Source organism: Coregonus lavaretus (assembly GCF_964263955.1).
Source record: "Coregonus lavaretus genome assembly, chromosome: 24".
Lineage (NCBI taxonomy): Eukaryota > Metazoa > Chordata > Actinopteri > Salmoniformes > Salmonidae > Coregonus > Coregonus lavaretus.
The window spans coordinates 7,368,137-7,393,186 of NC_140011.1; the positions used below are offsets into that span (position 1 = coordinate 7,368,137).

Below are 25,050 nucleotides of genomic sequence, written 5' to 3' on the forward strand. Positions count from 1 at the left end.
CCAGGTATTTATGAAAAACATTTACCTGGTGCCTTTTGAGAGAAACAACGACTGGGTGAAACAACTGTGGGCTGAGTATGTTCAGGTACAGCACTATATACTGTATTACTGATACTATTTGATGCATATGCTACTTAACAATATCATATTGGAACTATACTGTAAAAATAACTAACCAAAATATATTTTTAGATGGTGATGGTGCTTAATGCTGCTGTGAACCATCACAAGTATATCTTTGTTGATGAAATGGGCTTCAACCTGGCCAAAACTCAGCGCCAAGGGCGGAACCTCAACGGCCAACGGGCGACCGTCCTAGTGCCTGGACAACGTGGGGGAAAATCTCCATGTGCTCAGCTATCTCCGAAGATGGTGTGGTAGGACGTAGGCCATTACTTGGATCCTACTACACTGCACACCTCATTGTGTTTCTCAGTGTCAGGTTCCACCATGCAGAGGTGGTTCAGGCATGGTTTCGGGCCCATCCCCAGTTCGTGACCCTATATACCTGCCCCCGTACTCTCCTTTCCTCAACCTTATTGAGGATTATTTTTCAGCATGGAGGTGGAACACACTCTAAAAATAAAAGGTTCCTGGAGTGGTTCTTCAAATTGAAACTGTGGGGGAACCCCTATATGTTCTTCAAAGGCCACCTTTTAATGGATCCTCAAAGAACCTTTTTGAAAAAACTTTTGGGGTTAAGTTTTGAACTACCCCCCCTCCCATATTATTATTATTATTAATAATAGTTGAGTTTTTACCAAAAAGTTATATTTTGGTTTCATCTGACCATATGACATTCTCCCAATCCTCTTCTGGATCATCCAAATGCACTCTAGCAAACTTCAGACGGGCCTGGACATGTACTGGCTTAAGCAGGGGGACACGTCTGGCACTGCAGGATTTGAGTCCCTGGCGGCGTAGTGTGTTACTGATGGTAGGCTTTGTTACTTTGGTCCCAGCTCTCTGCAGGTCATTCACTAGGTCCCCCCGTGTGGTTCTGGGATTTTTGCTCACCGTTCTTGTGATCATTTTGACCCCACTGGGTGAGATCTTGCGTGGAGCCCCAGATCGAGGGAGATTATCAGTGGTCTTGTATGTCTTCCATTTCCTAATAATTGCTCCCACAGTTGATTTCTTCAAACCAAGCTGCTTACCTATTGCAGATTCAGTCTTCCCAGCCTGGTGCAGGTCTACAATTTTGTTTCTGGTGTCCTTTGACAGCTCTTTGGTCTTGGCCATAGTGGAGTTTGGAGTGTGACTGTTTGAGGTTGTGGACAGGTGTCTTTTATACTGATAACAAGTTCAAACAGGTGCCATTAATACAGGTAACGAGTGGAGGACAGAGGAGCCTCTTAAAGAAGAAGTTACAGGTCTGTGAGAGCCAGAAATCTTGCTTGTTTGTAGGTGACCAAATACTTATTTTCCACCATAATTTGCAAATAAATTCATTAAAAATCCTACAATGTGATTTTCTGGATTTTTTTTTCTCAATTTGTCTGTCATAGTTGACGTGTACCTATGATGAAAATGACAGGCCTCTCTCATCTTTTTAAGTGGGAGAACTTGCACAATTGGTGGCTGACTAAATACTTTTTTCCCCCACTGTATTATACTGTACAGGGCAGCGGGTAGCCTAGTGGTAAGGGTTGGGCCTGTAAACGAATGGTTTCTAGTTTGAATCCCTGAGCCAACAAGGTGAAAAATCTGTTGATGTGCCCTTGAGCAAGGCACTTAACTCTAATTGCTCCAGAGTCACCGTTGATAATGGCCGACCCTGGCCGTGACCGCATTCTCCGAGAGTGTCCCAGGGAGAGTGGGATATGCAAAACACACATATTCCAATTCTCACATGCGTATTAACACACTCGTACATCTGTGAAATAGGACAAATAAGGTTTACCCTTTACCTGCATACTGTGCCAGAGAATTCTATTATATCATGTTAAAATTAAATGAATATATTTACAGTGTGTACAGTGCCTTGCAAAAGTATTCATCACCCTTGGTGTTTTTCCTATTTTGTTAGATTACAACCTGTAATTTAAATGGATTTTTATTTGTATTTCATGTAATGGACATACATAAAATAGTCCAAATTGGTTAAGTGAAATGGAAAGAAATCACTTGTTTCAAAAAATTCTAAAAAATGAATAACGGAAAAGTGGTGCGTGCATATGTATTCACCCCCTTTGCTATGAAGCCCCTAAATAAGATCTGGTGCAACCAATTACCTTCAGAAGTCACATAATTAGTTAAATAAAGTCCACCTGTGTGCAATCTAAGTGTCACATGATCTCAGTAAATATACACCTGTTCTGAAAGACCCCAGAGTCTGCAACACCACTAAGCAAGGGGCACCATCAAGTAAGCGGCACCATGAAGACCAAGGAGCTCTCCAAACAGGTCAGGGACAAAGTTGTGGAGAAGTACAGATCAGGGTTGGGTTATAAAACAATATCTGAAACTTTGAACATCCCACGGAGCACCATTAAATCCATTATTAACCACAACAAACCTGCCAAGAAAGGGCCGCCCACTAAAACTCACGGACTAGGCAAGGAGGGCGTTAATCAAAGAGGCAACAAAGAAACCAAAGATAACCCTGAAGGAGCTGCAAAGCTCCACAGCGGAGATTGGAGTATCTGTCCATAGGACCACTTTAAGCCGTACACTCCACAGAGCTGGGCTTTACGGAAGAGTGGCCAGAAAAAAGCCATTGCTTAAAGAAAAAGCATTTTGGTGTTCGCAGTTTGGTGTTCGCCAAAAGGCATGTGGGAGACTCCCCAAACATATGGAAGAAGGTACTCTGGTCAGATGAGACAAAAATTGAGTTTTTTGGCCATCAAGAAAAACTCTATGTCTGGCGCAAACCCAACACCTCCCATCACCCCGAGAACACCATCCCCACAGTGAAGCATGGTGGTGACAGCATCATGCTGTGGGGATGTTTTTCATCGGCAGGGACTGGGAAACTGGTTAGAATTGAAGGAATGATGGATGGCGCTAAGTACAGGGTAATTCTTGAGGGAAACCTGTTTCAGTCTTCCAGTGATTTGAGACTGGGACGGAGCTTCACCTTCCAGCAGGACAATGACCCTAAGCATACTGCTAAAGCAACACTCGAGTGGTTTAAGGGGAAACATTTAAATGTATTGGAATGGCCTAGTCAAAGCCCAGACCTCAATCCAATTGAAAATCTGTGGTATGACTTAAAGATTGCTGTACACCAGCGGAACACATCCAACTTGAAGGGGCTGGAGCAGTTTTGCCTTGAAGAATGGGCAAAAATCCCAGTGGCTAGATGTGCCAAGCTTATAGAGACATACCCCAAGAGACTTGCAGCTGTAATTGCTGCAAACGGTGGCTCTACAAAGTATTGACTTTGTGGGGGTGAATAGTTATGCACGCTCAAGTTTTCTGTTTTTTTGTCTTATTTCTTGTTTGTTTCACAAAAAAAATTATTTTGCATCTTCAAAGTGGTAGGCATGTTGTGTAAATCAAATGATACAACCCCCCCCCCCCCCAATCCATTTTAATTCCAGGTTGTAAGGCAACAAAATAGGAAAAATGCCAAGGGGGGTGAATACTTTCGCAAGCCACTGTATTTATTTTGGCCAGAGCAGAAGTAATATTTATACACACTATGTGCTGTACCAGAGCTTTCAAATACACTGAGGCATTTGTATTCACAATGTAGCTACCCGAGTTCTCTCAAGAACACCCAATGAAAAAGTACAGGAATACTCAAAATGATAGAATACCTACATTGCCACTGAATAAACCTGTAACCAGATGACTTCACTTGATGAATACAGTTCTATCCTACAAGTGATGAACTCCTACTTAGTGATTATGATGGATTGTGGTGCATTAGCCCACTCTCCATCATCCTGCCATTGTCTAATTGGTTAGTGACATGTTGCTCTGCCCCCTTTGCAGTGATAAACTACGAGATCACGGCGGTCACGGGGAACATGAGCAATGGTGGCACCAACGCCAATGTGTTCTGCCAGATCTATGGAGAGGAGGGCAAGACTGAGCTCATCTGCCTCAAGAGCCGCTCCAACAACCTTGAGCGCGGGACCACAGAGATATTTAAAGTCAGACACAGTCAGTGAACCAGTAAAAGAAGTCTACTGACTACACATTCATTGGTTTCAAATTGTGGGAAAAGTATTTTCCTTTTGTGAATTAGTTGGATTCATGAAGAGTACAGCTATCATTGGTTTTGAGAAGACTTAGCATAAAATCAGTCATTCTGCCATGTTGTGGAGTGGAGTGATGAGGACAAATCTCTGAATAACCACCATTGGCCTGTCTTACTGTCTCTCACCCCACAGATCGAGGCACTGAACGTGGGCAAATTATTCAAGATCTGCATCGGGTACGACGGTTCTGGTATGGGCGATGGGTGGTTCCTTGAGACGGTGGACTCGCCATGGTGCAGATGGAGGCAGCGAAGGAGAAGCCGAAGGATGACAAGAAGGACAAGAAGAAGAAGAAAAAGAAGAAGAAGAAAGAGGAGGATGAGGAAAAGGGGCATGTGACAGAGCTCCAGAAGGTGGTGGAGAGCGTGACCTTTCCCTGTCAGCGCTGGCTGGCCCGCGACGAGGAGGACGGGAAGATCATGGTGGAGCTCCTCCCAGAGGACCTTGGAGACCTGGAGGGCTTATGTGTACGTCAACATCTACGGAGAGATGGGCGACAAGGGCGAGCGGAGACTCAGGAAGTCAATCAACCTGAACACATTTGAGAAAGGGCAGGTGAGACATCTGTCAATATGATGATGATGTCAATATCTGAGTCGCTGTTGAACTACAACCTCTTTCCCATTGACCCAGCTGTTTGACCTTTGTGCATGGTCCCCTGTTGTTACGGATCAAATAAATTAAAACAATTAACAATTATTGATCATTGAACAGATACCTTTTATTAACCTTTTATTTATGCCTTTGACCTCTGACCTTTCCCGTGGTTCCCTGCTGGGTTCAGGAGGGCGTGTTCTCCATCCCGGCCATCGATCTGGGTGTTCTGAAGAAGCTGAGGATTCGCCATGACAACAGCCAGCCTCATGCCGCCTGGTTCCTGGACTGGGTGGAGATAGTAGACAACAAAGACCATGTAAGGGAGGGGAGGAGGCAGGCACGGGATTACACAATAGGAGAGGATTATTAACCACTTTACTACACCATTTGAGATAATATTGCCTTTTCTATTTTATTATTACCACTTATCTACATTCTACACCATATGACACACCATGCATGTATATCTATAGAGCTAGGAAGGTGATTTATAGATAAATAGCTGGTCCAAAAAAATATATGCATCTGATCCCAAGACTGCCTGTATGTGAGAAAAGGTGTGGTTTTTAAGGATATAAAAAGGTCTGCCTATTGGTCTAAGAAAACAACTGCACAGCGCCCCTTGGTGGTCGGGAATGGTACACATGGGGTTATTATCAAGTCACAGAGACAGACAGACAGAGCCTAGAAGCCTGGCAGGCTAGGCTAGTGACCGACAGACTAACTGTGTTCTAGGTACTGTAAACGGGGGTTGGCCATTGATGAGGATGACGGACAGATCACCAGGGAGCTGGTCTCTGTGGACGAGGCCTTTATGAAGAAGGGTGATGATGAGGAGGTGGAATACTCCAGTGCAACACTCGGCCTGGAGCAGAAGGGTGAGAAATGCTAATTGTTTGCTCTTATGCTGAGTTTGCTCCCATTATTTTCAGAACAATAAATGCAAAAAAAAGATGTTATATGTCCTATTCCCTCTGGAAAATAACAGATGCAAACATCTAGGCCTAGTTACCCACATTTCATTGATCAGTAGTTATATAATTTGATTTAATAATATCAATGCATAATATCATGAATACATTCTTATCTGATTTAGTTGATCTGTCTGTCAGCCATGTGCACCACCTTCACAATGAGGGTAAAGACTGGAGACAAGAAGAATGCGGACACCGATGCCAACGTGTTTGCCACCCTGTACGGCACGAAAGATGACACAGGTAACCATGATATAAGATATTTAGATAATATACACATTTGTGTCTGTGATCGTGTGTATTAGAATACACTACCTACTATGCCATTTACTGCTCTGTGATACGAACACATAAGACAGAGAGACAGACAGACAGACAGACACACACAGTCCTTGTGATATGATCTGTTATGCCTGTGCAGCGGCCACAGCAGGCTGGTTCCTTGACTGGGTAGAGGTTGACGCCCCGTTCCTGGGCCTGAGGCTAAGGTTCCCCTGTGGTCGCTGGCTGTACAAGGGAGAGGACGAACGACGACGGGGCCATCGTCAGGGACCTGTCCCCTGCAGACCTCCAGACTGATCTCGACACACCATGTAAGAACCAACTTGCAACATACTATACTTAGATAACCCATATTATAGCCTACTAGCTAGCATACCACTACCCTATACAGTATTACTATCTTATATCATACCATATCAGGTCATATCTGACATACCATAAGAGCCAGTCTACAGTACACTGTACTTATTGTAGATAACCCATATCTTACAGGACCCTATCCTACCAATTACCATGCCATATTATACCCTTGTTTCCCCTCTGTTACAGTTGTGCCGTACGAGATTGAGACCTTCGCCAGTGACCTGTTTGCAGTGGGTACAGACGCAGACGTGTTCACCGTGCTGTACGGTCGAGACGGGGGTGTGCACCCAGCAGAGGTCTCTTTGTTCAACAAGAGGGAGAGGACCATGTCGTTTGAGAAGGGAGCTGAGGACATGTTCATCGTTGAGGTACGTCCACACAGTGGTCACCTATAAAACAATGTATAGAGACAGTTAAGCAAGGGATATGTGGTTCTTTAATGAGGATGATGGTGATGAATAGGATGATGATGTGGATGATGATCCTCATGATCATGATGATGATGATGTTTCTGTGACACCATGCAGTTGGAGGATGTGGGTGATGTCATAGAGAAGATCTGTATTGGTCATGATAACAGAGGGATAAACTGATGATGGTGTCATTGAAAAAAGCTTGCAGCGTGAAATAGCTCACAATCAATGATTATTGTGAGCATTTTTAGGCTTGCGGTTAGAGCAGACGACTACTGAGGAAGAGAAAGATACACAGGAGAAAGGCTACTTACTCAGTTACAGATCTAGGATCAGCTTACCCTTCACAAATCCTAACCTTAACCATATGGGGGAAAATGAACAAATCTAATCTTAGTCCAGTGTCAAAGGTCAGGGCAATCCTACACAGGTCTTCAGTAAAAAGAGACGGACGACGTCGTATTATAAATCAAAACAATACCATTTTTAGTCACAAGGTGGTGCTCTTCTCCTCACGGAGAGACCTGGAGTGTTCTCAGTCACTCACACATTGCTGCTCTGTGTCTCTCTAGGGGTCGGAGACTATCATCTTCTCATGTGAGCACTGGCTGGCCAAGTCAGAGGATGACGGAGAGACAGTGAGAGCGTTAGTACCCTCTGACATCATAATGGAGAAACAACTACGAGACGGAACTCTGAAAGTCAACGAGATTGAGGTGGAAGATGCACTGGAGAGTACGTACACACAAACACAAGCAAACACACACGCACATGCACACGCACACACTCTGAGGAGGAAGACTCAGTGGAGATTACACCCACATATGCACACACAGACACACTGGAGGCTGGCCATTACAGCAGAATGTGCCTTTTCGTTTGTCAGATTCTTTGTCTGCCTGCCTTCTTTGTCTGACAGGTAAATGATGAGGCAGTTCTCTGTCTTGCTCCGCTGCAGTCACACAATGTTGGGAATTTGTTCCCATTTGAACACTTCAGCCCATTATTATGCTTTCTGTCTGTGGGTTGTTTTATCTGTTATCTGTGCCCACCTACAAGGTGTATGCGATGACAGGTGACGTTTACAACAGGGGCACGGATGCCAACGTTTTCCTCACCATCTACAGAGACCTGGGCGACACGTGTGAACACAAACTCAGCAAGTCTGAGACAAACAGCAACAAGTTTGAGAAGGGAGCGGTAAGAGACAGAACACCACACCGTATCCATTATTGGCTTTTGCATCACAAAATAAAAGGTAGTGATGTTGTTATACAATCATTGTACAGTAATATTATGGCAATATATAAGGAAAATACTAATGAATGTGTCTTTTTGGATCATTCAACTGCTTGTGCTGAATGTGCCTCCTATTTCAGCTGGATAAATGTACCATTGAGGCGGTGGACCTGGGCCAGGTGTTTAGAATTAAGATTCGCCATGACAACAGCATGGTGAGTGCTGATTGGTACCTGGACCACATGGAGGTGGTTGACGAGGATCTGGAGGAGGTCTTAGTGTTCCTGTATGAGCGCTGGTTGTCCAGGAAATGAAAGGACTGACGCATCGAGAGAATGTTCTAGATCAAGGTACTGTGTGTGTGTGTGTGCCACAGTATGTACACTAATGTATGTGTGAACTATACTTCTGCAGTCAGTATGTGTGTGCATGCGTATCAGTGTGTGAGTGCGTACGCATATGTGTGTGTGAGCACACAGATCCTGACAAAGTGTGTGTGACCTGACCTGTGTATTCTCACAGGGTTATGAGGGGGAGAGGGAGACTTTCCAAGGCAGGAAGAAGAGCTCAGCCCTGATCAGCCCTGATCACGAAGAGTGTAGACAGCAACATGAACAAGAAGAGTAACAAGAAGAATGAGGACGTCCAAAAGAAGGGTTCCAGTAAATAAACACACTACTGTCAATATAACCCCCCCCACACACACACAAGCACATCAAGAGTTGTGAAAAAAGACTGCATTTCACCAGTTGCATACATTGCAATAAGCTGATTGATCACTCCAGAAATAAGTATTCACATTACACTTTGTAGAGGCAGGGTTTGGAGTAACAACTGTATTTTTGTGCTACACACTCATACACATACAGTCAAAACACATTACCTTGTGTCTTTGCAGTCATGCCATACCACTTCACCATCTCCACAGGGGCAGAGAAGGATGCCAGTACCAGCAGCACGGTCTATGTGGGGTTCAAACCACACCCAGACAGAGGGGCTGTGGCTTGACCTGCGTGGGGGGAAGAAGTGCTTTGATTCTGGGTCTCTGGAGTCCTTCGAGTCACATGGAGTTGACGTGGGAGAGATTAGGAGGGTGGAGGTATGGGTCACATCACATTAAGCATACAGTATATGCATATCCCAAAGAAAAGTGGTGGTGTGCAATATATACTGTAGATAAAGGAAGACAAGGCCTGCAAACGGTTTAATGCTGCTACCATGAGTGCTTTATTCCTGGACCATGTTATACAAACAGCGTTCAGACACAGAAGTCTTCATCCAGTGCAAGAGTCACAACACACGCTGATGGATGTGGTTGCTCCATGCTCTCCCTGTAGCTCGGAGGAGCCACTCCTGAGAGTTGCTAGTTGGTTGATGAGCTAGCTGTTGCCGTGCCAACCAAAGGGGTAAAATACATTTTCCAGTGTAAGTATGGGTTGACCAAAGATTGGGGAGATGGACTGGCTGCCAGGGTGTTCAACGTGTTGGATGCAGATAGCATCACCATCTCCCAGAAGGCAAGTATCACCAATAATATACCTTTTTCTACTGGTACAGTATTACGCCTGTACTTGCTTTACCTACAGTACACAGTTATTACCTGGACTGCTAATACAGTACTAAACACAAACAGTACATGCAGTCATATCGGTTTAATATATGGCAGAGGGGGGTAAGTTGAGCCATTTTTAGCATCACTCCATCAAGGGATATCTACTTATATCTACAGTGCATTCAGAAAGTATTCAGACCCCTTGACTTTTTCCACTTTTTTGTTACATTACAGCCTTATACTAAAATGGATTACATTGACATAAAAAAAAAAAAAAAAACTGCTAGGTTTTCATCAAGTACCTCTCTGTACTTTGCTCTGTTCATCTTTCCCTCGATCCTGACTAGTCTCCCACTCCCTGCCACTGAAAAACATCCCCACAGCATGATGCTGCCACCACCATGCTTCACCGTAGGGATGGTGCCAGGTTTCCTCCAGACCTGACGCTTGGCATTCACGCCAAATATTTTAATCTTGGTTTCATCAGACCAGAGAATCTTGTTTCTTATGGTCTGAGAGTCCTTTAGGTGCCTTTTGGAGATGGGAGAACCTTCCAGAAGGACAACCATCTCTGCAGCACTCCACCAATCAGGCCTTTATGGTAGAGTGGCCACATGACAGCCCACTTGGAGTTTGCCAAAATCAAATCAAATCAAATTTTATTGGCCACATGCGCCGAATACAACAGGTGCAGACATTACAGTGAAATGCTTACTTACAGCCTTTAACCAACAGTGCATACATTTTTTGATTTTACTTTTTTATTAAAAAATAAATGCACTGTTGGTTAAGGGCTGTAAATAAGCATTTCACTGTAATGTCTGCACCTGTTGTACTCGGTGCATGTGGCCAATAAATGTTAATTTGATTTGATTTTGGCAAACTCCAAGTGGGCTGTCATGTGGCCACTTTACCATAAAGGCCTGATTGGTGGAGTGCTGCAGAGATGGTTGTCCTTCTGGAAGGTTCTCCCATCTCCACAGAGGAACTATGGAGCTCTGTCAGAGAGACCATCGGGTCTTCTCCCCCAATTGCTCAGTTTGGCTGGGCGGCCAGCTCTAGGAAGAGTCTTGGTGGTTCCAAACTTCTTCCATTTAAGAATGATGGAGGCCACTGTGTTCTTGGGGACCTTCAATGCTGCAGACATTTTTTGGTACCCTTCCCCAGATCTGTGCCTCGACACAATACTGTCTTGGACCTCTAAGGACTATTCCTTCGACCTCATGGCTTGGTTTTTGCTCTGACATGCACTGTCAACTGACCTTATATAGACAGGTGTGTGCCTTTCCAAATCATGTCCAATCAATTGAATTTACGACAGGTGGACTCCAATCAAGTTGTAGAAACATCTCAAGGATGATCAATGGAAACTGGACGCACCTGAGCTCAATTTCGAGTCTTATAGGAAAGGGTCTGAATACTTATGTAAATAAGGTATTTATTGTTTAATTTTTTTGTAAATTTGCAAAACAATCTAAAAACCTGTTTTCGCTTTGTCATTATTGGGTATTGTGCCTAGTTTGAAGACTGTAAAGTAACAAAATGTGGAAAAGGGGAAGTTGTTAGGTTTAGGACCTCATACTGAAGCTTATACACACCCCAAACAATGATCTACTTTGGATTAGATACAAGCATCATGAAACCTCTAACACAATACATTCATTTGATTTGGTGAAAATATTTTTTTTGGATCTAACTTGCTTACCACTTTTTCCATGTGGTTTCTTCTTTCACAGACTCCATGAAATGATGACCTCTTGCTAAATATTTGGTCACATAATTCATTTTGTGTATGGTTTCCTAGAAACAAGGGTGGCTCAACTTACCCCTTTGGCTCAACTCTCTCAACACTCTCCCCTACAAGGAAATGTCTTAACTTAATGTACTTTTTGTCACATTGATTTGTTTGTTTGATTTATTTGTTTGGTTTAACTGGCAGCATATGTTATCTCATCAATTAAACAAATATTCATAGTTTAATTTGATTGAGTGATTGATTTATTGACTGATTGATTAATCATTGTCTGTCTGTTATTGTCAGATCATCTATGAGGTGACGGGAGATGTTCTGAATGCAGGTACAGACACCCAGATCTACCGGTCTGTGTTTGGGGCTAACAGCACTACAGAGGGGATACTTCTGCAGAACAATGAGGACAGGTCCAGTACCACACACACACCTGACCAAACGTTCACAGGCAACCAAACACACTGATGAAACGCTGTCAAACACACCTGACCCAAAAGTTCACCCATGTGACCAAATGTTTACACTTCAACAAATGCATAAATTGAACACACCCAAATAAACACACCCCAAATAGCCAACATAAAGTGGTATTGAAACAACAAAACTACAATTTTATTCCACATAAAAAACAATCTCTGATTAGCATAGAATAGTTTTATTTACTATAGTTCACAGTGCATGTGATATGGACTAGTGGTGTGTTGACAGTTTAAAAGACTCTCCCATAAAGCATTTCGCTCACACTCTGGCTGTCTTTAGGTTTGAGCGTGGTCAGGAGGACACGTTCAGCCTGGAAGTCGATGACATTGCTCCCCTGATGAAGATGAGGGCTCGTATCGACGGCTCTGGTAGCCAACCTGACTGGTTCCTGGATAAGGTCAGCACTGACAACATGTCACAGTTTACCGGCTCGATACAACAAAGACTCTATACAACACAGTCTTTGTCTTTGACCTTACAGAGCTGTCAGGATGTCAGTGTGCAGCGGTAGGACGGAGTCAGGCACACGACACAGAACTGAGTAATAGACGAACTTTACTCGAAAAGCAACTAAATCTAATTTACACGCAGGGAAATACATCAGCTCACAGCAGACATAAACACCAAACAACGAACAATCACGCACAACACCATGAGGGAATCAGAGGGTTAAATAGGGAAACAAATTAACGTGATGGGAACCAGGTGTGTACAATACAGACAAAACAAATGGAAAACAGAAACGTAGATCGGTGGCAGCTAGAATGCCGGTGACGACGACCGCCGATAGCCGCCCGCACAAGGAGAGGCACCAACTTCGGCGGAAGTCGTGACAAGAGCAGTAATTACTCCATGTTTACAGTAAGAATATAATACAATACCATACAATCAGTGGAGGCTCCTGATAGGAGGAAGGGGAGGACCATTGTACTCAGTGAATTTCATAAAAATAAAAATAGTTAAACATAGTTAAAAGTTATCCTTTTCAGATAAAATTATACTCCACTGAACAAAAATATAAATGGAACAATTTCAAACATTTTCTGAGTTACAGTTCATATAAGAAAATCAGTCAATTGAAATACATTCATTAGGCCCTAATCTATGGATTTCACATGACTGAGAATACAGATATGCATCTGTTGGTCACAGATACCTTAAAAAAAGGTAGGTGCGTGTATCAGAAAACCAGTCAGTATCTAGTGTGAACATCATTTGCCTCATGCACCGCGACACGACACATCTCCTTCGCATAGAGTTGATCAGGCTGTTGATTGTGGCCTGTGGATTGTTGTCCCACTCCTCTTCAATGGCTGTGAGAAGTTGCTGGATATTGGCGGGAACTGGAACATGCTGTCGTACACGTCAATCCAGAACATCCCAAACATGCTCAATGGGTGACATGTCTGGTGAGTATGCAGGCCATGGAAGAACTGGGACATTTTCAGCTTCCAGGAATTATGTACAGATCCAACATGGGGCTGTTCATTATCATGCTGAAACATGAGCTGATGGCGGTGGATGAATGGCACGACAATGGGCCTCAGGATCTCGTCACGGTATCTCTGTGCATTCAAATTGCCATAGATAAAATGCAACTGTGTTCGTTGTCCGTAGCTCATGCCTGCCCATACCATAACCCCACCGCCATCTTGGGCACCCATGTTTACAACATCGACATCAGCAAACCGCTCACCCACACGTCGCCATCTGCCTGGTACAGTTGAAACCGAATTCATCCGTGAAGAATACACCTCTCCAGTGTGCCAGTGGCCATCGAATGTGAGCATTTGCCCACTGAATTCAGTTATGACGCCGAGCAGATGAGCTTCTCTGAGACGGTTTCTGACAGTTTGTGCAGAAATGTTTCGATTGTGCAAACCCACAGTTTCATCAGCTGTCTGGGTGGCTGGTCTCAGACAATTCACAGGTGAAGAAGCCAGATGTGAAGGTCCTGGGCTGGTGTGTTGGTTACACATGGTCTGCGGTTGTGAGGCCTATTGGACGTATTGCCAAATTCTCTAAAACACATTGGAGGCGGCTTGAACATTAAATTCTCTGGCAACAGCTCTGGTGGACATTCCTGCAGTCAGCATGCCAATTGCACGCTCCCTCAAAACTTGAGACATCCGTGGCATTGTGTTGTAAGACTGCACATTTTAGAGTGGCCTTTTATTGTCCCCAGCACAAGGTGCACCTCTGTAATGATCATGCTGTTCAATCAGCTTCTTGATATGCCACACCTGTCAGGTGGATGGATTATCTTGGCAAAGGAGAAATGCTCACTAACAGGGATGTAAACAAATTTGTGTACAACATTTTCGAGAAATAACCTTTTGGTTCTAATGGAACATTTTGGGGATCTTTTATTTCAGCTCATGAAACATGGGACCAACACTTTACATGTTGTGTTTATATTTTTCTTCAATATAAATATATTCACGTCACCAAATAACTGATTAAAACACACTGTTTTGCAATGAAGGTCTACAGTAGCCTCAAAAGCACAATGGTGTAGCTGGAGGACAGCTATTTTCCGCAATTCCTCTGGATACATTGACTTCAATACAAAACCTATGAGGCTCATGGTTCTCACCCCCTTCCATAGACTTATACAGTTTTTATGACGACCTCCAGAGGATGTCCTCCAACCTATCAGAGCTCTTGCAGTATGAACTGACATGTTGTCCATCCAATCAGGATTAGAGAATAAATCTAGTGCTGAAAGCATAAGCTACAGCTAGCACTGCAGTGCATAAAGTGTGGTGAGTAGTTGACTCAAAGAGAAAGACAAAAGTTGAACAGTTTTTAACAACATTTCTGAAAATATTAAGGAGAATTAGTATTCTTCTTAGTTTACCTTTCATTTACTTAGCTAATGCAGCTAATTTAGCCTACACAACAACCTGACTCAAACAGAGAGGAGTGCTATTTACATTAGCTAGCTGGCTAAGGATATCCAACACTGCAACTCTTCCAAGTCAAGGTAAGCTTTCGGTTTTATTAATTTATTGTTACTGGGGCCCGCCGGTGTAACTGCTAAACTGTTTGCTGTACATTGGACACATGGATTGGATTGTGGGTTTACTAACGCGTTAGTTCTAGTTTGTTGACTATAACGTTATTAATATGGTAACAACGATGTAGGTGGTTAGCGGTTATGGTATGAAGGTTTGGCTTGGAGAGGTTTTTGTGCCTGGTCAAAGACAGCTGTTGTGTTGTGCACTGAAGTCCACAAGCAATGGGAAAAGGTGAGAGCAGGAGAGCACGTAGATGCGAGAAGGAATTATGCAACTAGCAAAGTAGCGGACTAAACTCCACTCCATGGTGAAGGAAGTTTATGATGAATTTCACCAAGAGAGAGGAGCAGAGACCAGGCTTTGTGGAATCTAGCTCCAACTACATCGATTCGCCCAAGTCAATACTTGGAAATCATGAAACGCCTACCTTGTACCTATGTTTGTCCTCTGTAGTTATGTGCCTTTCTTTGTTTGCTGAAATCCACACTTTTTCAATAAATGGTCATCAAATACAACCACCGACTTTTTGCTAGTTTCTGATGGCAATTTAGCGCGAATGCGCATGTGTCAATTGAATAGATACACATGACGAGGTGTGGCTTAATGTGACCACACCCTCGAGTAGGGTACAGCCTTAGGGTACTCCCGTTAGTCCCATGTAATTAGCCTAACTTTGGCGGCATCCACTTTTTTGTCGTTTCAATAAATGTTTTCAGCAGCCTCACGTGTCTATACTAACATACTTGGCTGTCACAAAAACAAATTATTTGTATGATACTTATTCTGCCACTCTAATTTCTTACCCGACCTGCTAACACTAACAGTAAAGATAGTAAAGCTGTCGCATTATACTTACATCATTGTTTGTTTACAGTTTGTTTTTGTCAGTTAGCTGACGTTAGCTAGCTGGCTAGCGTCGAGAGAAGTTAATCTTGATCTAATTCGCTAGTTTTAGATATGTCGCATAACTACTTCCAGTCTTTGCCTGCCCTTGAATGGTCTAGGTATTTAGAAAAGTTGATTCTTGTTGGCTTGCCTATATGTCCTTTCAACTTGCCTCCTACTGGCCCTCCAACACCACTTCCAGCAGTGTGTCTCTCCTCAATTTGCAGCAGGCAGCCAAGTTTGCTGTCACTCAGTCAGAATGCACATCACATACAGGCAAGCGCGTGCAAGGCGGTATTAAATGTGTCACTCACTGTCTGTCACCTTGATTACTCAAATATGTCTCTCAATCTGTGCACCTACGTTATAAACGTTCATTTGTAGGCTAGGTTGTAGCAACCTCAAGATGGATATAGGGCAAATTCAAGTATCAGGTAGTAGCCTAAATCTATTGATGTTACACTAGCCAAAAGTATGTGGACACCTGCTTGTCAAACATCTCATTCCAAAATCATTAATATGGAGTTGGTCCCCCCTTTGCTGCTATAACAGCCTCCACTCTTCTGGGAAGGCTTTCCACTAGATGTTGGAACATTAGTGCAGGCTTCCATTCAGCCACAAGAGCATTAGTGAGGTTGGGTACTGATGTTGGGCAAGTAGGCCTGGCTCACAGTCGGCGTTCCAATTCATCCCAAAGTTGTTCGATGGGGTTGAGGTCAGGGCTCTGTGCAGGCCAGTCAAGTTCTTCCACACCGATGTCGACAAACCATTTCTGTATGGACCTCGCTTTGTGCACGGGGGCATTGTCATGCTGAAACAGGAAAGGGCCTTCCCCAAACTGTTGCCACTATGTTGGAAGCACAGAATCGTCTAGAATGTCATTGTATGTTGTAGTGTTGAGATTTCCCATCACTGGAACTAAGGGGCCTAGCCCGAACCATGAAAAACAACCCTGGACCATTATTCCTCCTCCACCAAACTTTACAGTTGGCACTATGCATTCAGGCAGGTAGCGTTCTCCTGGCATCCGTCAAACCCAGATTCTTCCGTCGGACTGCCAGATGGTGAAGCGTGATTCATCAGAGAGAACGTGTTTCCACTGCTCCAGAGTCCAATGGCGGCGGGCTTTACACCACTCCAGCCGACACTTGGCATTGCGCATGGTGATCTTAGGCTTGTGTGCGGCTGCTCTGCCATGGAAACCCATTTCATGAAGCTCCCGACGAACAGTTCTTGTACTGACGTTGCTTCCAGAGGCAGTTTGGAACTCGGTAGTAAGTGTTGCAACCGAGGACGTGCTTCAGCACTCGGTGATCCCATTCTGTGAGATTGTTCAGCCTTATAGCTCGATTTACATTTTATAGGTAATTTCTGATTGAGTCGACATATGCAGCATTTGGGCGAATCGTGAATGCAGTCTCCGCTAACGTGGGAACATTGCCTTTACATTTCTATTGCGATGTAGCACAGGTCTTCAGCGCTATGGATTGAATCGAGCCCTAAATCTTAGGTCACAGGGTTGCTCAATCCCCAACATCCCTCTCAGACTTTCTCTCTCACACACTCGCTCTCTCTCTCACACACACACACACACACACACACACATAAACACACACTGATCCCTGCCTGCAGGCGATAGGTCACTGCATAATTCAGCCACACACACCAGACAGACAGACACGCTCACACAGCTCTGCACGGTAGGGGTAAGAGTTCGTCTGGGGTGAGCTTCATTGAATGGCACATGAGTGTATTGACCCATTTCAGTCAGTGTGGGGTTGGAGCAGGCAGGCTGCAGATACTGGGCTGAATATGTTCTCCCCAGACACCGACACACACAGGCTCAGACACAGGCTTAGTAATGAGCAGTAGCAAAAGCACCATGCTGTATCCCAATGATGACACTAAACATGTACTGTTTTATGTAGTGTCAAAGGGGTTGTGAATAACACAAGACAGCAAAAAGACATTGGACAAAGTTGAATTGTATTGTATTGTATAACCCTGCCATGAAATATGTGACAACACTCGCCTTCATTTACTGAGTGAACATATATTTTATGATGTGACATCACAGGGGCATTGCTAATTGTCTCAATGTATTACCATACCATTTCTTTGTGATCTGTAATTGGTTGTTGACAGAAGTAGCACATGCACTAAGAAGTACAATACAAAAATTCTGAACACCCCCCACCTCCAGGAAACATTACAGATTTTATCCTACATTCTGAGGTTTCTCACTGAGACATAATTGTGTTCCAGTTCTATTTGATGGTCATCATTGAATTGGCGGATGGCTTCCCCCTGTCTGCACAATATGAACGCTGGCCCCAAATTCACTTCAATGCCAAGACCTTACCACTCTGATGTAAAAAGGCATTTCCTATGCAGGAACAACCCCTCCATGTCTTTCCATATCACCCAGCCTGCCTCTAGACTAACCAAACACAGCCGTGTCGGTCTGTGGCTGGGCCATGTCCTTGGACTGACCCAGTAGATGTACAGCATCCCAAACAGATGTGTGCTAACGTTATGGATTACACACACAGTGCCTGTTTATTCAAATGGCCACTGCAGTGAACTGGGCACACAGCCAGCATGCTAATCCCACTCAAATTAATATATTGATGGAAGTTAATGCAGGTTGGGCTACCGGAGCCTTGGGTTTTTACAGTAGGGTACTTTCTACAGTTACACCCTGTCCATGACAAGTGGTCAAACACACTGGGAGAGGCGAGGGGAAGAGGGATATGCTCATAATGCACAGTATTTACATATAATGTCAGGTCCATAATTATTGGCATCCTTGATAAATATGAGCAAAAATGACTATTAAATAAATAATACAAATACTGAGCTATATTGTATGCTCCAAAAATTTGGGAAATTATATTATTTTATACTAATACAATTGCCCAGAGACAAATATTTTGTTTAACAAGCAATAAAGAAAAATCTCAAAGATTGGGGTCCAAATTATTGCCACCCCTGTTTTCAATACTCTAGCAAACAAGGGTTAATGACTTACCTAGTAAAATAAAGGTTAATGACTTTGACTAATTCATCATGATTAATTATAATTCATCATAATTTCGCCCAGATTATCATGCATAACCTGACCACAGAGGATGTGTCGGAGTTCACCTATGAGGAATGGCTGCCGTGGTGGACGAGGAGGAGATGGTGGAGAGAACCACCTACATCATCCAGGTCAAGACCAGTGACATTGGAGGTGGGTCAGTCAGTCAGTGCACAGACAAACAACACATTCTACAGTCCTCATTAAAGTCCATCATGTTTGTGTGACTGACCAGGGCCTGTATTCATAAAGAATCTCAGAGTTAAAACATACTGATCTAGGATCATTTTTGCCTTTTAGATTATAATAAATGGGCAGGGGGGACCTGATCCTAGAAAAGCAATCCTACTCTGAGACACTTTATGAATACAGGCCCACGTATCAATCTCAAGACTACATTATCCCACTGAACTAAAGCCTAGTCATTACTGTAATTCCCTGAACCACATTTACTTCAATTATCTGTAATGACACTGTCCCTCAATCTGGAACTTGCACTGCAAATCGACACCATTTATTATACACTGCACCAGATCCAGCTTAGGTCCTGTTCCTAACCAGCTGGGATGTTTGTTACAGTATATTCTCCTGATTCACTTCATCTCAGCGGCACAGCGGAGCCTCTTTTCTGCTTGGAGAGACGTGACGCTGCAGCAGAGGTGGAATAACGACGTTCCATTTGGACTCACATAGGCTAATGAAAGAGATCCTCCTCTGAAAGCTGTTGCTGGGCTTTGCTCCTTAGCCGTGCAGTTTTCCACCGCAGAGCAGAGCAGAGGAGAAGCGGGCTGCTGATTGACACGATAGAGGAGCTAGGTGTCTGAGCTCACTTCAAAGAGCTCCTCATTCTGCACTTGGCTGCCAGTGTTACTGAAGACATGGCCCTCATCTTCCCACTGAGCCTGTGTGTGTGTGGATCATGAGCAGAGCTTTCACACACACAGCATCAGAGAAGCACTGACTGCGCTCTCAACATTACACATACGGGCATGCACGCATGCGCACACACACACACACACACGCACATAAGTTAAAGACATGTGAGTCACGCACGCACGCACACACACGCACGCACACACACACACACAAACAAACATGCAAGCACATGAGTCACACGTTACTCAGAGGAAAAAGCGCTTCTTAATTGAGGTTTGATTTGATAAGGAAGTTGGTTAGTTGTTAATATGGGACTATTTGAAAGGCAGTCTATGGAAGTAAATATGGTGATTTTATTAATTTTCAAGGATGTCTGAATGATGGTGAAGTGGTGTTTTGAAAGGCAGAATGTTAGTGGCTAATGGAGAAGATTTACAGAGACCTTTGGGGTGAAATTAGGTTTGTAAAATCTGTATTATTGGTGAATAGATATTTCTTTTTTCAAGGATGTCTGACTGTTGCTGATGGGGGAGGTTCGAATATGCAGTCTGGTGACGGGGAATGGTTATTGGTGAATATATTTTTTATACGATGACTTGGGGGTAGAAGCTGTTCAGGGTCCTGTCAGGGTCCTGTTGGTTCCAGACACTTGTTGTGCGGTAGCAGAGAGAACAGTCTATGACTTGGGTGGCTGGAGTCTTTGACAATGTTTGGGGCCTTCCTCTAAAACCGCCTGGTATAGAGGTCCTGGATGGCAGGGAGCTGTACACACTTCCCTCTGTACCTAAATCTGCATTGTGTTTTTATGCACCAACTGTGAACTAGATAGTTTTTTTAATGATATATTGTTTATCACGGCTGTCTATTTCATACCCTGTCAGTTGTTTAATACTCTACTGATATGTCATGATCAGGTCCTGCTCCAGGGTGGCACATAGAATTCATTGATGTAAAGGATGAGGCCCTGGACAAGACATTCCGTTTCCCATGCGACCGCTGGTTGGTCAAGAAGGAGGACGACGGACAGATCATGAGGGAGTTGGTCTGCACCAACAACGACATCTTAGACCTCAACGAGAAGACCAGTAAGATCAGTTGCGCACAAGCCTGAGTTCTCTTTAGTAGGGCCAAGCATTTATCCTGGTAAGGCTATGCAGTCAGGAAGAACTCCTGGCTCTAGTCTTTACAGTGCTCCAATCAGATCATAATGAAATCACTATAGTGTACTGTAATGGTAAGGGTAGGTAACAACACATCTGCCATGCTGATCCTCAACACGGGGGCCCCTCAGGGGTGCGTGCTCAGTCCCCTCCTGTACTCCCTGTTCACCCATGACTGCATGGCCAGGCATGACTTCAACACCATCATTACGTTTGCCAACGACACAACAGTGGTAGGCCTGATCACCGACAACGAGGAGACAGCCTATAGGGAGGAGGTCAGAGACCTGGCCGTGTGGTGCCAGGACAACAACCTCTCCCTCAACGTGATCAAGACAAAGGATATGATTGTGGACTACAGGAAAAAAAAGAGGACTGAGCACGCCCCCATTCTCATCGACGGGCCTGTAGTGGAACAGGTTGAGAGCTTCAAGTTCCTTGGTGTCCACATCACCAACAAACTATCATGGTCCAAACACACCAAGACAGTCGTGAAGAGGGCACGATAAAAGCCTATTCCCCCTCAGGAGACTGAAAAGATTTGGCATGGGTCCTCAGATCCTCAAAAAGTTATACAGCTGCACCATCAAGAGCATCCTGACTGGTTGCATCACCGCCTGGTATGGCAACTGCTCGGCCTCCGACCGCAAGGCACTACAGAGGGTAGTGCGTACGGCCCAGTACATCACTGGGGCCAAGCTTCCTGCCATCCAGGACCTCTATACCAGGCGGTGTCAGAGAAAGGCCCTAAAAATTGTCAAAGACTCCAGCCACCCTAGTCATAGACTGTCCTCTCTGCTACCGCACGGCAAGCGGTATCGGAGCGCCAAGTTTAGGTCCAAAAGGCTTCTTAACAGCTTCTACCCCCAAGCCATAAGACTCCTGAACAACTAATCATGGCTACCCGGACTATTTGCTACCCGGACGCTGCTGCTACTCTGTTTATTATTTTTGCATTGTCACTTTAACTCTACCCACATGTACATATTACCTCAATTACCTCGACTAACCGGTGCCCCCGCACATTGACTCTGTACCGGCACCCCCTGTATATAGCCTCCCTACTGTTATTTTATTTTACTGCTGCTCTTTAATTATTTTATATTTTATATTTTTTACTTAACACTTTTTTTTATTTTCTTAAAAAACTGAATTGTTGGTTAAGGGCTGTAAGTAAGCATTTCACTGTAAGGTCTACACCTGTCGTCTTCGGCGCATGTGGCAAATAACATTTGATTTGATTTAATCTACTTTGTTTCCTATCCTATTGCAATCCAGTCCTCACGTAACCCCAAAGTTGCAAATATTTGTTCTAGCCTACTAAGCCCTTGTATAGTTGAATCAGGTCTGTAACAAAAATTTGCAACATTGGAGTTATGCGAGGGCTGGACACTGACTGTACTGATGTCTACTTTTGCCCAATGGACCATTCAAGATAATTCAGTCCCCCCAGGGCTAAGCTAACGCTTTGTGTTTGTACTTTTGTTTGAAAGAATATTAAATTATTACCACCATGGTGGACACAGACAACGCAGAGACCAAAGAGAACATCTGGATCGCACTGGAGGGGAAGAAGGGGCGATCAAAATAATATGTGATGGAGAACTCATCAAAGAAAAATAGGTTATTGCGGTACGCGTTTGTGTAAAGAAAAAACAGAAATTATTGGATTGGAGGACTTTTCTCTTTTGTCTATTATGCCAGCCAGGTTTAGAATGATCTCCCTTGGCACTAAGAGCTCTTTTACAGACTATAATGAGTCAGGCCTCTCAACAGTATACTCTGCTCTTATGGAATTCAATCACTAGTAGTAATACACTCATTAGACATTGCCAGGCATGAAAGGAGCTCATAAAATCTAATCCACACCTATTTTTTTTAAGATTACATTTTTGCTAAACTTATCTAATGCAGCTTGTAATATTCTTTACTGGTTTTCCGCGCAATGTGTCTTGTTTTCATTCAGGGGAAGTTCTCCTCCAAACAGCTGGGTGACATTACTGGCATCTGCCTGAGCCACACCGCCAAGGATGGGAAGGAGGTGAGAGGAGAGACATTCTGGCAGATGGAGGAGGTCGTCTTCATAGAGAAAGAGCTAAACAACAGGTGAATGACCCCTAGCCTGGCCCCATGTACTGTATATCAACCATCTGGGGCTTATTCGGTAGGGTGCGAAACCCTGCAGCTAGAAATATGTTGTGTGGAAACACACAAGTTCTCCGTCTTGTGGAAGAGAGATTCATTCTACTTTTATATCCCTCCTGTTCTAGGTTCCTAATAGTCTGCAACGCCCTGATCCCCCTCTCCCCGAAGAGGGACGAGTTTGTGACCATCGAGGACATTGAGAGATTCGCCAGCAAGGCCTGCAGCCTGGTGCCCATCAATATCATCATCAAGGGCAACGAGAAGGGGGTGGGCACCGACGCCAACGTCTTCATCACCATCTACGGCTCCAACGGCGACTCGGGCTGCCGGTCGCTGCGGCAGAAGTTCCTCAACCTGTTTGAGAATGGCCAGACGGGCCGCTTCCTGCTGGAAATGCTGGACATAGGCGAGTTCCTGAGGGTGCGTGTGAAACACGATAACTCGCCTCAGTCCCAGCTGGCTGCTGGACTGTGTGGAGGTCACCAACACGTCCAACGGCGTCATCACCATCTTCCTGTGTGGGAAGTGGCTGGATACCAAGAAAGTGGACAGCCAGATCTTCAGGGTCCTCTACCCAAAGTACTAAAGACCTCATATTGAGAGTTCTGGCCTCCACAATCACCCGACATCAACCAAATTGAGATGGTTTGGGATGAGTCGGACCGCAGAGTGAAGGAAAAGCAACCAACAAGTGCTCAGCATACAGTGAGGGAAAAAAGTATTTGATACCCTGCTGATTTTGTACGTTTGCCCACTGACAAAGATATGATTAGTCTATCATTTTAATGGTAGGTTTATTTGAACAGTGAGAGACAGAATAACATCAAAAAAATCCAGAAAAACGCATGTCAAAAATGACTCTGCAAAACATGACTTAGTACTTGGTGGCAAAACCCTTGTTGGCAATCACAGAGGTCAGACATTTCTTGTAGTTGGCCACCAGGTTTGCACACATCTCAGGAGGGATTTTGTCCCACTCCTCTTTGCAGATCTTCTCCAAGTCATTAAGGTTTTCGAGGCTGACGTTTGGCAACTCAAACCTTCAGCTCCCTCCACAGATTTTCTATGGGATTAAGGTCTGGAGACTGGCTAGGCCACTCCAGGACCTTAATGTGCTTCTTCTTGAGCCACTCCTTTGTTGCCTTGGCCGTGTGTTTTGGATCATTGTCATGCTGGAATACCCATCCACGACCCATTTTCAATGTCCTGGCTGAGGAAAGGAGGTTCTCACCCAAGATTTGACGGTACATGGCCCGTCCATCGTCCCTTTGATGCGGTGAAGTTGTCCTGTCCCCTTAGCAGAAAAACACCCCCAAAGCATAATGTTTCCACCTCCATGTTTGACGGTGGGGATGGTGTTCTTGGGGTCATGGGCAGCATTCCTCCTCCTCCAAACACGGCAAGTTGAGTTGATGCCAAAGAGCTCCATTTTGGTCTCATCTGACCACAACACTTACACCCAGTTCTCCTCTGAATCATTCAGATGTTCATTGGCAAACTTCAGACGGGCCTGTATATGTGCTTTCCTGAGCAGGGGGACCTTGCAGGAGCTGCAGGATTTCAGTCCTTCGCGGCGTAGTGTGTTACCAATTGTTTTCTTGGTGACTATGGTCCCAGCTGCCTTGAGATCATTGACAAGATACTCCCGTGTAGTTCTGGGCTGATTCCTCACCGTTCTCATGATCATTGCAACTCCACGAGGTGAGATCTTGTATGGAGCCCCAGGCCGAGGGAGATTGACAGTTCTTTTGTGTTTCTTCCATTTGCCAATAATCGCACCAACTGTTGTCTCCTTCTCACCAAGCTGCTTGGCGATGGTCTTGTAGCCCATTCCAGCCTTGTGTAGGTCTACAATCTTGTCCCTGACATCCTTGGAGAGTTCTTTGGTCTTGGCCATGGTGGAGAGTTTGGAATCTGATTGATTGATTGCTTCTGTGGACAGGTGTCTTTTATACAGGTAACAAATTGAGATTAGGAGCACTCCCTTTAAGAGTGTGCTCCTAATCTCAGCTCGTTACCTG

The 25,050-nt window shown here is 44.3% G+C and overlaps 1 pseudogene across 1 annotated transcript; it reads left to right on the forward strand.

The window, feature by feature from the left end:
- Nucleotides 1–249: 249 nt before the first annotated feature.
- On the forward strand, nucleotides 250–23,615 carry LOC311099381 (lipoxygenase homology domain-containing protein 1-like; annotated as a pseudogene). Its single transcript has 20 exons — nucleotides 250–331; nucleotides 3,943–4,103; nucleotides 4,344–4,766; nucleotides 4,996–5,124; nucleotides 5,528–5,686; nucleotides 5,921–6,080; nucleotides 6,172–6,375; nucleotides 6,614–6,795; nucleotides 6,955–7,014; nucleotides 7,413–7,579; nucleotides 7,890–8,040; nucleotides 8,220–8,416; nucleotides 8,949–9,178; nucleotides 9,417–9,596; nucleotides 11,673–11,791; nucleotides 12,141–12,258; nucleotides 18,870–19,001; nucleotides 20,639–20,823; nucleotides 22,851–22,990; nucleotides 23,155–23,615. The product of its transcript is annotated as a lipoxygenase homology domain-containing protein 1-like (transcript).
- The last annotated feature ends 1,435 nt before the right edge of the window (nucleotides 23,616–25,050 follow it).